At 40.2% G+C, this 12,920-nt stretch overlaps 1 long non-coding RNA gene across 1 annotated transcript in view; it reads left to right on the forward strand.

The window, feature by feature from the left end:
• Positions 1-12,082, forward strand: part of LOC132534316 (uncharacterized) — a 54,451-nt gene extending 42,369 nt beyond the window's left edge. The window contains exon 3 of the long non-coding RNA XR_009546039.1: positions 11,957-12,082. This is a non-coding gene — a long non-coding RNA (uncharacterized LOC132534316). The remainder of the gene's footprint in view (positions 1-11,956) is intronic.
• The last annotated feature ends 838 nt before the right edge of the window (positions 12,083-12,920 follow it).

Below are 12,920 nucleotides of genomic sequence, written 5' to 3' on the forward strand. Positions count from 1 at the left end.
TCCACCTTCCTCATAGGAGAAGTGATGAGCATCATAAAAAAATGTTCACTTATGTAATAAAAATTTTACATAGAACCCATATTTATGCCACATAATATTTTCGATGCCCTAGATAGCTTAGTGAGCAGACAGCAGACCGCAGTTCCTGTGGAGTCTGTGTTGCAATATAACGGTGACAGGTGATAAGTGGAGAAGTGGACACATCTTTCTGAAGACAAGCATTCACTGTCTATTGGCTCTTAATTTCAGGCACTTGGTTGCAATAACCATTTGGGAAACACCTGATTCAGATTTATCTCTGTAACACTGTCTATCCATGAGATCCATCATGACTGCATTTTGTTCTCACACATAATGCATTAATTCACAATGAAGTAGACAGGAACCACCATGAAACAGAGGCTATTAGAGGGGGAAACAGCTTTGCATAGAATGCTTAAAGTGTTCTGTCAAAAGCTGGATACCATTCCGATAGCTAGCCCTTTATAATTTGTTGTTCTTCTTTTCCTCACTTGTATTCATTTGTTCATGGTGTTCTGAAATTTCACAGTGGTGCTGCTGCATTGGACTCTTATCATCTCTTTGGACTAGGTCTTTCTAATGAGGAGTCAGGAATCTTTGAAGTCACAGACACTTTCAGTACAATGTATTTAATATATACTTTCCCTCTGTAAAATAAAAATGTCTGTAGATGACAACTTTTTGCTACACAATGATGCCTAGAAGGTAAAAGAAGGTATAAGATCAACTGTCACAGAGGAACAAAATAATATATAAAAAATAGGCTTCAAGGAGATTCTTGGTGCCTTGATATTCAAATGAAGAGTCATAGTAATAAGAACTTTTAAAAAAGAGTCACAGTAATATATCATTGGACTCTCTGGCTGTGGCTTTGGTTTAGCCCTATAACATGATAACCTTAATTAAGTTTTGAATTTATCAAAGAAATTATTTCCCACACACAGCAATCCAGTGGCTCTGTTACAGTACTTACTCATCAGTTATCTACGTGAAGGTGGAAAAAACGTGGAGTCAGGAACAGACTTGCCCAGCTGATTAAGTTTTCTGGACTCTTCTACAGGGTGATCTTCCTGGCATAACTTGAGAAATGTTACCTAGGGGTGAATCAAACAGATTCCATTCCTCGCTGATTCACTCACTGAGTAACCACCTAGAGATTTACTTATTTGAAACATTAGATGACAAGGAAGTAAGAGTATAAAAAATACATAACTTAGAGGAGTGGAGGAGACATTAGTGATAATATCTGCAAATAACCTCTTTTGTCAAAAATACAGTCAGAAATATAAACATACCCCACTATGCATATTTTTCCTTTCTATACAATCTTTCCACAGAGACAACACAGATGTTCTTTTCTCAAAAGACAGATGACTGAGATTTTGACAACTACATTTCATCAATTCAAACACACCTACTTCAGATTTTATCATTTCTGAAATATGGATATGTCTTGCAATGCTTATTTTCACAGCACGGAACTCAGTAGGGATGCATCTTATAATTCAAGAGATCTTAAATTTTGTGACATATATTTTATTAATATGAAATAAAGAAAGCTCTACATAGAATTATCTTCTCTGATCAGATGAATGATAAAAGGATTTTAGTGGTCCCATTTGCTGTGGAGTCCTGAACTTTCACAGGGGTTGACATATTCAGAGGTAGCATCTCCAACCAAGTAGAATGGATTTGTTTAAAACATAGCTTGATGGGCTGGGGAAATACCTCAGTCTATTAGAGCACTAACTGATTTGTATATCTGAGGAACTAGGGGTCTCAGGTTTGATTCCCAGCATCATTTTAGGCCAGAACTGAGCAGTACTCTAGTTCTCTTTCTCTCTTTCATAATAAATAAAAAATTAACCTAAAAGACCACAGCTTGATTAGCGAGTGCTCTGACAATGGGACACACAGAATTCTATGGGAGCATTTAGCTAGATATAGATTGCCTAAGGTTTGTCAGGAAGATTTCCTTGGAGGAAATGATCTTTTAGCTGAGACTGAAATAAAGGGTCAAGGTTATCGAAAACAGCGCTACTTAAAATGTCAATTGTAGTAGTTTATGGATACGTGTGCACATAAGCTCTCTCTCACAGAAACTGGTGTATATCTAGGTTATGGGACTTTGTTAGAAAGTGAACTACCTGAGATGAAATTAGAGTGTACTATTAAAGGAAAGGTCTCACCCAAGTAATGAAGCTGAAGGGTTGTCATTCCACACGTGAAGTCTCTGGATACATTCTGAGGTGAAGCATGTTGAGGTAGCAATCGTTGCTTTGGTTAGGTTGTGATCGGCAGATGCAATGTTATTTGGTTTGGATTGGGAGATGCATACGGGAAAGTGGGCCCTATCCAAGGGTTCCAGGACTGGGGGAAGTAGGGGCTCTATAGTGAAGATGTGAGGTTCCTGCTGTCTTAGGGTTCAAAAAGACACTCAATAGTTAATATTATCATCACATTATTTGTTAATTGGGTTAACTTTGAAAAGTCCCTTTGTTATGGTTTGCTGGACAGTACCTGAAAGCAGGACTACACTAGAGTTTGCAGTGAGTACCTCCCTAACACTTCCTCTCCACTATTCCAAGCTTGGGATCCATGATTGCTCAACAAATTGTTTGGCTTCATATGTTAACTCTGTTTTCAATCACCAGGTTCCAGATGCCACCAGGATGCTGGCTAGGCTTCCCTGGATTGAAGACCCCACCAATGTGTCCTGGAGCTCAGCTTCCCCAGAGTCACACCCTACTAGGGAAAGAGAGAGGCAGACTGGGGGTATGGACCGACCAGTCAACGCCCATGTTCAGCGGGGAAGCAATTACAGAAGCCAGACCTTCTACCTTCTGCATCCCTCAACGACCCTGGGTCCATGCTCCCAGAGGGATAGAGAATGGGAAAGCTATCAGGGGAGGGGGTGGTTTATGGGGATTGGGTGTTGGGAATTGTGTGGAGTTGTACCCCTCCTACCTTATGCTTTTGTTCACTAATCCTTTCTTAAATAAAAAATTAAAAAAAAAATGTCAATTGTATTTGGTAGCAAGTAGTCTCTTCTAGGTAAGTACAGAAATGGAGAGTAAGTGTTCAGAAATTTTTATAACAACTGGAAAAAAATTTTTTTTGTCTGCTGAATCTAACAATAAAAAAAGAATGGGTAACATACTTTGCCTGTGTCTGAAATTTTAGTTTCCCCGGAAAATGATTGTACTGTTACTGTTTTTTTTTTTTTAAGAATTTATTTCTTTATTGGGGAATTAATGTTTTACATTCAACAGTAAATACAATAGTTTGTACATGCATAACATTCCCCAGATTCCCATTTAACAATACAACCCCCACTATGTCATTCATCATCTTTCATGGACCTGTATTCTCCCCATCCACTCACCTACCCCAGAGTCTTTTACTTTGGTGTAATACTCCAATTCCATTTCAGGTTCGACTTGTGTTTTCTTTTCTAATCTTGTTTTTCAACTTCGGCCTGAGAGTGAGATCATCCCATATTCATCCTTCAGTTTCTGACTTATTTCACTTAACATGATTTTTTCAAGGTCCATCCAAGATCGGCTGAAAACAGTGAAGTCACCATTTTTTACAGCTGAGTAGTATTCCACTGTGTATATATACCACAACTTGCTCAGCCACTCATCTGTTGTTGGACACCTGGGTTGCTTCCAGGTTTTGGCTATTACAAATTGTGCTGCCAAGAACGTATGTGTACACAGATCTTTTTGGATGGATGTGTTGGGTTCCTTAGGATATATCCCCAGGAGGGGAATTGCAGGGTCAGAGGGTAGGTCCATTTCTAGCCTTCTGAGAGTTCTCCAGACTGTTCTCCACAGAGGTTGGACCAATTGACATTCCCACCAGCAGTGCAGGAGGGTTCCTTTGACCCCACACCCTCTCCAGCATTTGCTGCTGTTACCTTTTCTGATGTATGACATTCTCATAGGAGTGAAGTAGTATCTCATTGTTGTCTTTATTTGCATTTCTCTGACAATCAGAGACTTGGAGCATTTTTTCATGTGTTTCTCAGCCTTTTGGATCTCTTCTGTGGTGAATATTCTGTCCAATTCCTCCCCCCATTTTTGGATGGGGTTATTTGTTGTCTTGTTGTTGAGTCTGGCAAGCTCTTTACATATTCTGGTTATTAGCCTCTTGTCTGATGTATGGCATGTAAAGATCTTCTCCCATTCTGTGAGGGGTCTCTTGGTTTCTATAGTGGTTTCTTTTGCTGTGAAGAAGCTTTTTAATTTGATGTAGTCCCATAGGTTTATACTTGCCTTAGTCTTCCTTGTAATTGGATTCGTTTCATTGAAAATGTCTTTAAAATTTATGCGGAAAAAAGTTCTGCCAATATTTTCCTCTAAGTATTTGATAGTTTCTGGTCTAACATCCAAGTCCTTGATCCACTTGGAATTTACTTTTGTATTTGGTGAAATACAGTGATTCAGTTTCATTCTTCTGCATGTTTCAACCCATTGTTTCCAACACCATTTGTTGAAGAGACTCTGCTTTCCCCATGTAATAGTCTGGGCCCCTTTGTCAAAGATTAGATGTCCATACGTGTGGGACCTCATTTCTGGGCTCTCAATTCTATTCCACTGGTCAGTGTGTCTGTTCATGTTCCAGTACCAAGCAGTTTTGATGACAATGGCCCTATAATACAGTTTGAGATCTGGCAGTGTGATGCCTCCGGTTCTGTTCTTTTTTCTCAAGATTGTTTTGGCAATTCTAGGTTTTTTCTGGTTCCAGATAAACATTTGTAGCATTTTTTCTATTCTCCTAAAAAATGTGCTTGGGATCTTGATGGGGATAGCATTAAATTTGTAGATGGCTCTGGGTAATATATTCATTTTGATGATGTTAATTCTTCCAACCCATGAACATGGAATATCTTTCCACGTCTTTGTGTCTTTTTCAATTTCTTTGAGTAGTGACTGATAATTTTCAGTATACAAGTCTTTCACTTCTTTGGTTAGGTTTACTCCTAGATATTTTATTGTTTTTGTTGCTATAGAAAAAGGAACTGATTTCTGGATTTCAATTTCTTCTAGCTTAGTGTTTGCATAGAGGAATGCCACTGACTTTTGAATGTTAATTTTATAGCCTGACACATTACTGTATTGCCTGATGATTTCCAAAAGCTTCTTGCTGGATTCCTTAGGTTTTTCCATGTATACTATCATGTCATCTGCAAATAAGGAGAATTTGACTTCTTCTCTTCCAATCTGTATGCCTTTAATTCCTTGCTCCTGCCTGATTGCTATGGCAAGAACTTCCAACACTATGTTGAATAATAATGGTGATAGTGGGCAGCCCTGTCTAGTACCTGATCTGAGGGGAAATGCTTCCAGTTTTTCACCATTGAGTATGATGTTGGCTGTAGGTTTGCTATATATAGGCTCCACTATCTTCAGGAATTTTCCATCTATTCCCATTTTTTGTAGTGTTTTGATCATAAAGGGATGTTGTATTTTGTCAAAGACTTTCTCTGCATCTATTGATATGACCATGTGGTTTTTGGTCTTGCTTTTGTTGATGTGGTGGATCACATTGATTGATTTACGTATATTAAACCAACCTTGCATGCCTGGGATAAACCCCACTTGGTCATGATGAACAATCTTTTTGATATACTGCTGTATCCGGTTGGCTAGAATTTTGTTCAATATTTTCGCATCTATGTTCATCAGAGATATTGGTCTGTAGTTTTCTTTTTTGGTTGTGTCCCTGTCTGCTTTTGGTATAAGGGTGATGTTGGCTTCATAGAAGCTGGCAGGGAGTATTCCAGTGTCTTCAATCTTCTGGAAGACTTTTAAAAGTAGAGGTATTAGTTCTTCTTTGAAAGTTTTGTAGAATTTATTTGTAAAACCATCTGGTCCAGGACTTTTATTTTTGGGGAAATTTTTGATAACTGTTTCAATTTCATTAGCTGTGATGGGCCTGTTCATATTATCCACTTTCTCTTTACTTAGTTTTGGAAGTTGGTAGGTATCTAGGAAATCATTCATTTCTTTCAGGTTCTCTAGCTTGGTGGCATATAGTTGTTCATAGAAGCCTCGCATGATATGTTGAATTTCTGCAGTGTCTGTTGTGATTTCTCCTCTTTCATTTACTATCCGATTTATTTGGGTCTTTTCCCTTTTTTGTTTTGTGAGTCTGGCTAAAGGTTTGTCGATTTTATTTACTCTTTCGAAGAACCAACATTTACTTTCATTGATCTTTTGTATGGTTTTCCTGTTCTCAATGTTATTTATTTCTGCCCTAACTTTAGTAATTTCTGTCCTTCTGGTTGCTTTAGGATTCCTTTGTTGTTCTTCTTCTAGGTCTTTAAGATGTGCAATCAGGCTGTTTATTTGTGCCTTTTCTTGTTTCCTAATGTGTGCTTGTATAGCTATGAACTTCCCTCTTAGGACTGCTTTAGCTGTGTCCCAAATATTTTGATAGCTTGTGTCTTCATTTTCATTGAACTCTCGAAACATTTTGATTTCTTCCTTGATTTCCTCTTTGACCCAGAAGTTGTTAAGAAGTGTACTGTTGAGCTTCCACATTTTGGGACTGTTACTAATCTTTTGTTGATTGTTAAGTGTTAGTTTAATTCCACTGTGGTCTGAGAAGATGCTTGGGATGATTTCAGTGCTCTTGAATTGGCTGATGCTATCTTTGTGGCCTAACATACTGTTTTTAATATATATACATATACCAGTCAGGACGTGTACAAAGATGATTCAGTGGGAGAAACATACCTTACTGTGGATCTGGGTTTCATCTATGGTCCCACATATCCACACCACTGACAAGAAAATTCCGTGGGTAGTAAAGTGGTGATTTGGTCTTCCCCTTCAATCTCTCTCTGTCTCTGTCTCTCTCTCTCTCTTGGAATATAGATTGCAGAATGGCTCAGTGTTATCATGCATGAGCAAGGTTTAGGACAAATTCAAAAATTTTCAGAAACAAATGAAACATCCCAACTAATACTTCAATCACAGATCTTTGGATAAACACTGAGTTGAGGCAGTAAGGAAAGACTTTGGAGACACGAACAGTTTCTTGTAAGGTTCTGAGTCAGGGGGAGGGGGTGGGTAGGGATGAGTTCAGGTCATGACCAATTGAATCCGATTTCACATGAGAGGCGACTGGGAAGATACCTACCACAGTGTTACAAGTTGGTCATCTATGGATGGTGGTGTGTCAATAGATTTATGTGTCCAAGTTTAAGTTTCTTCAATACAGGAACCCTACAGTGGGTATCTTTGCCTACTCGATATCCATTTCCCTTCCAGGAGAAAGTTTTTCCATTAGGTGTTACCTGATCCCCAAATGTGTACAGTTTTAGAGGAGCCATCCACTAAATGTTCTGTTCCTTCAAGTCAAAGAGTAAGTTTGGGACTCAAATTAGACCCATGGCCTCTCTCCCTGAAATTTGTATAAACAGAAGAGCATTGGAGACTGTCTCAAATCCTATTCCAATTACTTACCAACTGTGTGGTTTTAGCTTAATCTGTGCCTCTTTTTCTTCCTTATAAGGAAAAAAAATTAAAACACCCATATTAGGATTACTATGAGGCTTATAGGGTTGCATATAACAGCTTAGCACCAGGCCTGGCACACGAATGCTGTGAAAACCCTTATTATTCCTGTTTTGTTTAAAGTCTTGGACTGGAATACAGACTAGTTCTGAAAACCAGGTTATCTTTCTTTCTTGCTTTCTTTCCTGAAATAAGTATTTAAAAAAAATTTTTTTAAAGATCTTATTTATTTATGAGAAAGACAGGAGGACAGAAAAAAAAAAACCAGACACCAGTCTGACACATGCGCTGTGGGGGATCGAACTTGGGACCTCATGCTTGAGAGTTCAAAGCTTTGTTACTGCACCACCTCCCAGACCACTCCTGAAATAATTATTTACAATACAGTTGATATAACAACTTATTATATCTCTATGACAGGTGTCTACATATCATTCCCATCATCAACCCAAGTCTTCCTCCAGAATGTGTACTGGATCCCCAAGGCCATCACAACCTCCTCCTACATCCCCCTTTAGAATCCTTAGCTCTGCTGCAATCGACAATAACTAGTCCAAATTTAAGTTTCACCCTGTGGAAAACCAGATTCTTTGTAAGTTGTCTTGGAAGTTCATTGGTTCCTAAGCTAATATTCCAATGTGTTCATCCATTCACTCTGTCTCTAGATAGATTCTTTTCAGATTTGTTCTTTTTAAAAAAATTTTTCCTTTTTGTTGCCTGTTGTTTATCGTCGTTGTTGTTCTTATTGCTGTCGTTGTTGTTGAATAGGATAGACAGAAATGGAGAGAGGAGGGGAAGACAGAGGAGGGAGAGAAAGACAGACACCTACAGACCTGCTTCACGGCTTGTGAAGCGACTCCCCTGCAGGGAACTCCCCAGTCGGGGCTCAAACCAAGATTCTTACTCCGGTTCTTGCGCTGTGCTACTGCCGGACTCCCTCAACTTTTATGTTTTGTTTGTTTGTTTTGGACAGAGGGGGGGGAGGGAGGGAGGGAGAGGAAGAGAGACCTATAATTTATAATACTGTTTCAGCACTCATGAAGCTTCTCCCCTGCAGGTGGGGGACCAAGGGCTTGAACCTGGGTCTCTGAGCACTGTAACATGTGCACTCAACCAGGTGCATTAATGCCTGGCTCTTTCTAACTATATTTTATATTCAAATTCTGAGAGAAAAAAAATCTCTGATTGGTCCTCTTCATTTGCATCATAATTTCTTCTGTGCACAGTCTATAGATTAGTGGCCGGCCCTTGGAGCAGGACCCCTCCTAGTTCAGTCAGCTCTCTCATGCTATAGTGAGGGGCAGGCAATGCCTTGGCACTGTCTCCTTCATCACTTGGCTGAGCAGCTGGCAGACAGGACATTTCCAGAACATGGGAGTTCCAGTATTCTCACTGTAGTGATATCAGCTCCCAAGAAGCCCATCTTCTCTGTTCTGGTTCCTTTGGTGCCACTCAGTATTATTGTTAGAGGGAGCCAGCTGATAGCACTTTCTAAAAGGTAAATTCAAAATTCCAAAAACACCTATAGAATGCTCCAACAGTAAGGAATTCCCACCCACCCCATCTTTTCTTGGTTGGTAGTGGCCCACATGTTATATGAAGGTGAAACCTTGATAACAATTCACATGGAGAGTGAGTTTTTCAGGCAGAAAATAATGTGCTTATACAAAGTTCTAATTTTCCCTGTGGGCTTATTTTGGTTAGCTTAGTGTACTGATAATTGGGCAGTTTTATATGATTGTCAAGATGAGCCGAAGAATCCCAAGTGAAGATTCTATCCGGTGTTTGTGCTATTGGCTGCAGATGCTTAGACTTCTGCGATTTATCAGGCCCTAAGTGAAGTAGACACATGGCAGCACTAGAATTCTTTCAGTGTTGGGGCATCTGGGGCTGCGTTCTGCTGACACCACATAAATTTCATCTCTCTATAAAGTTTCTCCCTGGAGAGTACTTAAAAGGAATAAAAATCAGGAAGCCACATAAAACATGGCTTCCAGCTTCTGTCAGCCAGGCCTGACAACAGAAACAGGAGAAAACAGAAAGGGAGTCCAAAACAGAGGAAGCCTACTATAATTAACTCACCAGGAGATAAGGATTAATATCTGGACAATGGACTCAAGGATTAGTCCTTCTACAGAGACATAATTTCCATACAAAACATACTACATTTCAGACTGCACTATAACATGTTCTGATGTTCACGAATTAAGGTGTTGGCTAAGTTGATGGCATAGTTATCATGCAAATAATTTTCATGCCTGAGGCTCGAAGGTCCCAGATTCAATTTTAGGCATCACAATAAGCCAGAGTGAAGCAGTGCTCTGGTTAAAAAAAAGCAAAAACAAAATAAAAATCAGTGGGTCTACTAAAGTTCTAATAGTTTCTCCTGCTATTTTAAGAATCAAATTAAAGGCCTCATTTCTTGATTTAAGGACAGCTTTGGGGACAAGGAATTATCACAGTGTTGGCCCACCAGATCCGCATGGGTGAGGTCCCATAGGTCTGAGATTCAACTCCCACACATTGGGCGTGGCTATGGAGTAGCAGCAGCTGTGCTTTGCTTTCCCCAATCAACTAGGAAAAGCAACAGAAAATCACCTGAAAACTCAACAAAATACAATCAGGATCTCTTCAAACAGTCACCAAGCCACAACTGAGTACAAACACATGTGGCTCGTGGACAGAAAGGGAGTGATGGAGAGATTCTTGTGACTAAAAGGCTGTAGTGAGGAATGGCTAGTGCTAGTCTGGAAGTTTGGCAGCTGAAGTTCACCACTTCTGGTCCCATATATTGACATACTGCTCTGGTCTCTCTCCTCATGAAAATAAAGAAACAGGAGTCGGGCGGTAGCTCAGCGGGTTAAGTGCACGTGGAGCAAAGCACAAGGACCGGCGTAATGATTCCGGTTCCAGCCCCCGGCTCTCCACCTGCAGGGGGGTTGCTTCACAGGTGGTGAAGCAGGTCTGTAGATGTCTATCTTTCTCTCCCCTTCTCTGTCTTCCCCTCCTCTCTCCATTCTCTCTGTCCTATCCAACAACGATGACATCAATAACAACAACAATGAAAAACAAGGGCAACAAAAGGGAAAATAAATGTATATATAAAAAATAAAATAACTTTTTTTTTTTTTAAAAAAAAGGATTGGATTTCAACTTCATCTGATTTCTGCTTGTATGTCAGAAGCTTGGGAGGGAGGCAGGCAAGTTAACTCTATCTGCTTCCTACACAGCACCAGGAGAAAAGTCAGATGAGGGTTTGAACTGGGGATTCTTATGTTGGGAAAAGGTACTTCCTCATGGCTCCCAGATGTCAGAGGGGTGGGGATCATGCCGACATCATGGGGACACCCACATTTACATTTCCTGGGTTGGGGGATCAGAGTGAGGGAACATGCACACAGTTGGATCTTATAAACTATAACACTGTTACTTCAGTTCTAAATTTATTCTGTCTGGAATGATTTTTTTCCTTCTTTTCCACTTGGCAAAATCCTACTCATTCTGGCAAGCCTCAATTTATATTTTGTTTTTCTGGGGAATCTCTTCTGACTCTCCATTTCTCTTCTCCTGAGTAAAGCATTTAAAGACACAGAGGAGGAGAGAGATAGAGAGAAAGAGAAACACACAGAACTGCTCCACTACTCGTGAAGCTTCCCCTATGCAGCTGTTCCCATGCAGCGGTTGGGAGCTTGAACACAGTAGTATGCACTTCACGGGGAAGCTATCTCCTTGTTCCCAGAATAAAGTGCATTTTCTTTTTCATTGTCTGCAGGTACTGAGTATGGCTAGCTGTCCCCTAAAATCCATTCTCACTTTCATCAGTAGAAATGGAGCACTAGCTGCGCAGACGACCATCTAGTCAGAAGCCACCTTTCTCAGCCCATACCCCACTTGCAGATATGTGTGAACATGTGGAGCAGGGTGAGAATTGTGCCAGCCACTTCTAGGCCTGAACACACTGCTCCTCTATGCTCTATCCACACCACGAGAACTAGAAGAACATCCCATGACCCAACTCAGACCATTGTGTCAGCAGTGATTGCTCTCTAACTCCAAAGCTCAGACCACCACCTTGTCTCTCAGAGGACTGGCTGGATGGCTCTACTTCAAGGTGACAGTTTGGCAGGACTAGCCTCCTTGTTACAGGTAAAGTCTGACTTAACCCAGTGTTCACAAGCATACAGGCTGGAGGGGCTGCAGTTCCCTACGGGAGCTGTCATGGACCAAGCACAGAGAATGAGCCTAATCATGCAGGCACATTGCAAGCATCTGCCTGAACCTGCTTATCAACAGTCTAGCTTTGGTCAAAGTGAGTCATGTGATTCAGTCCACATTCAAAGGGAAGAGCAGAGCACATCTTACAGAGGCATGGGTGAGTGATCATCTCATCTACCTCAATCTTGTAGGCAATGAACTTGGATTCCTCAAAGACCGTGTAGAGCAGAAGACCTTGCCTGCCTACCCACACTGCTGTGTGAGATGAAGCTCCAGAAAAAACTCTGATGACAAATAAATATAAACAAATAAAAAATTCTTTATTGTTGTTATGTCATAGCATTGTTCGGTCTTTGGGGCGGGGTGGTGGAGCACATGGTTGAGTGTATGCGTTATAAAGTGCAAGCACCCAGGTTGGAGCCCCCGGTTCCCGTCTGCAGAGGGAAAGCATTGCAAGTGGTAAAGCAGTGTTGCAGGTGTCTCTCTCCCTCTCTATCACCCCTTTCCCTGATTTCTGGCTGTCTCTATCCAATAAATAAAGGTAATAAAAATTTACAAAAAGAATGGTTCAGTCTTTTTTGCTATAGTTCTTTAGTTTTTTTTAACCCTGAATAATTAAGCATACTTAAGTATATTTGATTTTTTATTTTAGTTGTTTTTATTTCCCTATTAGTAGTTTACTTAATTTATTTTTATATTGCCACCAGGGTTATCACTGGAGTTCGGTGCCAGCACTATGAATCCATTACTCCCAGAGGCCATTTTTTCCTTTTTTTTTTTTCTTTCTATTTTATTTGATAGGACAGAGAGAAATTGAGAGGGGGAGGGGAAGGTAGAGAGCGAGAAAGATAGATATCTCCAGAACTGTTTCATTGTTTATGAAGCTTCCCCTGCAGGGGCTTGAACCTGGGTCCTTGCACATGTTAATGTGAATGCTCAACTGGGTGTGCCACCTTCCAGCCTCCTCCCTATGAGTAGTTTCTTGAAATCAATAATAAATGTGTCACTAAGGGAAAAATTGATAAATAATTCACTGGATTTCCTATATTTCTGTTACTCTCCTCAGAAAGTAAATAAGCCTCAAAAACAACGCCTGGAAATGGTTATGGAAATAACAAAATCACATTACATACTTCAGATAATATCCTCTTTAAA

This window comes from Erinaceus europaeus, chromosome 18 (genome assembly GCF_950295315.1).
Source record: "Erinaceus europaeus chromosome 18, mEriEur2.1, whole genome shotgun sequence".
In the NCBI taxonomy this organism is placed as follows: Eukaryota; Metazoa; Chordata; class Mammalia; order Eulipotyphla; family Erinaceidae; genus Erinaceus; species Erinaceus europaeus.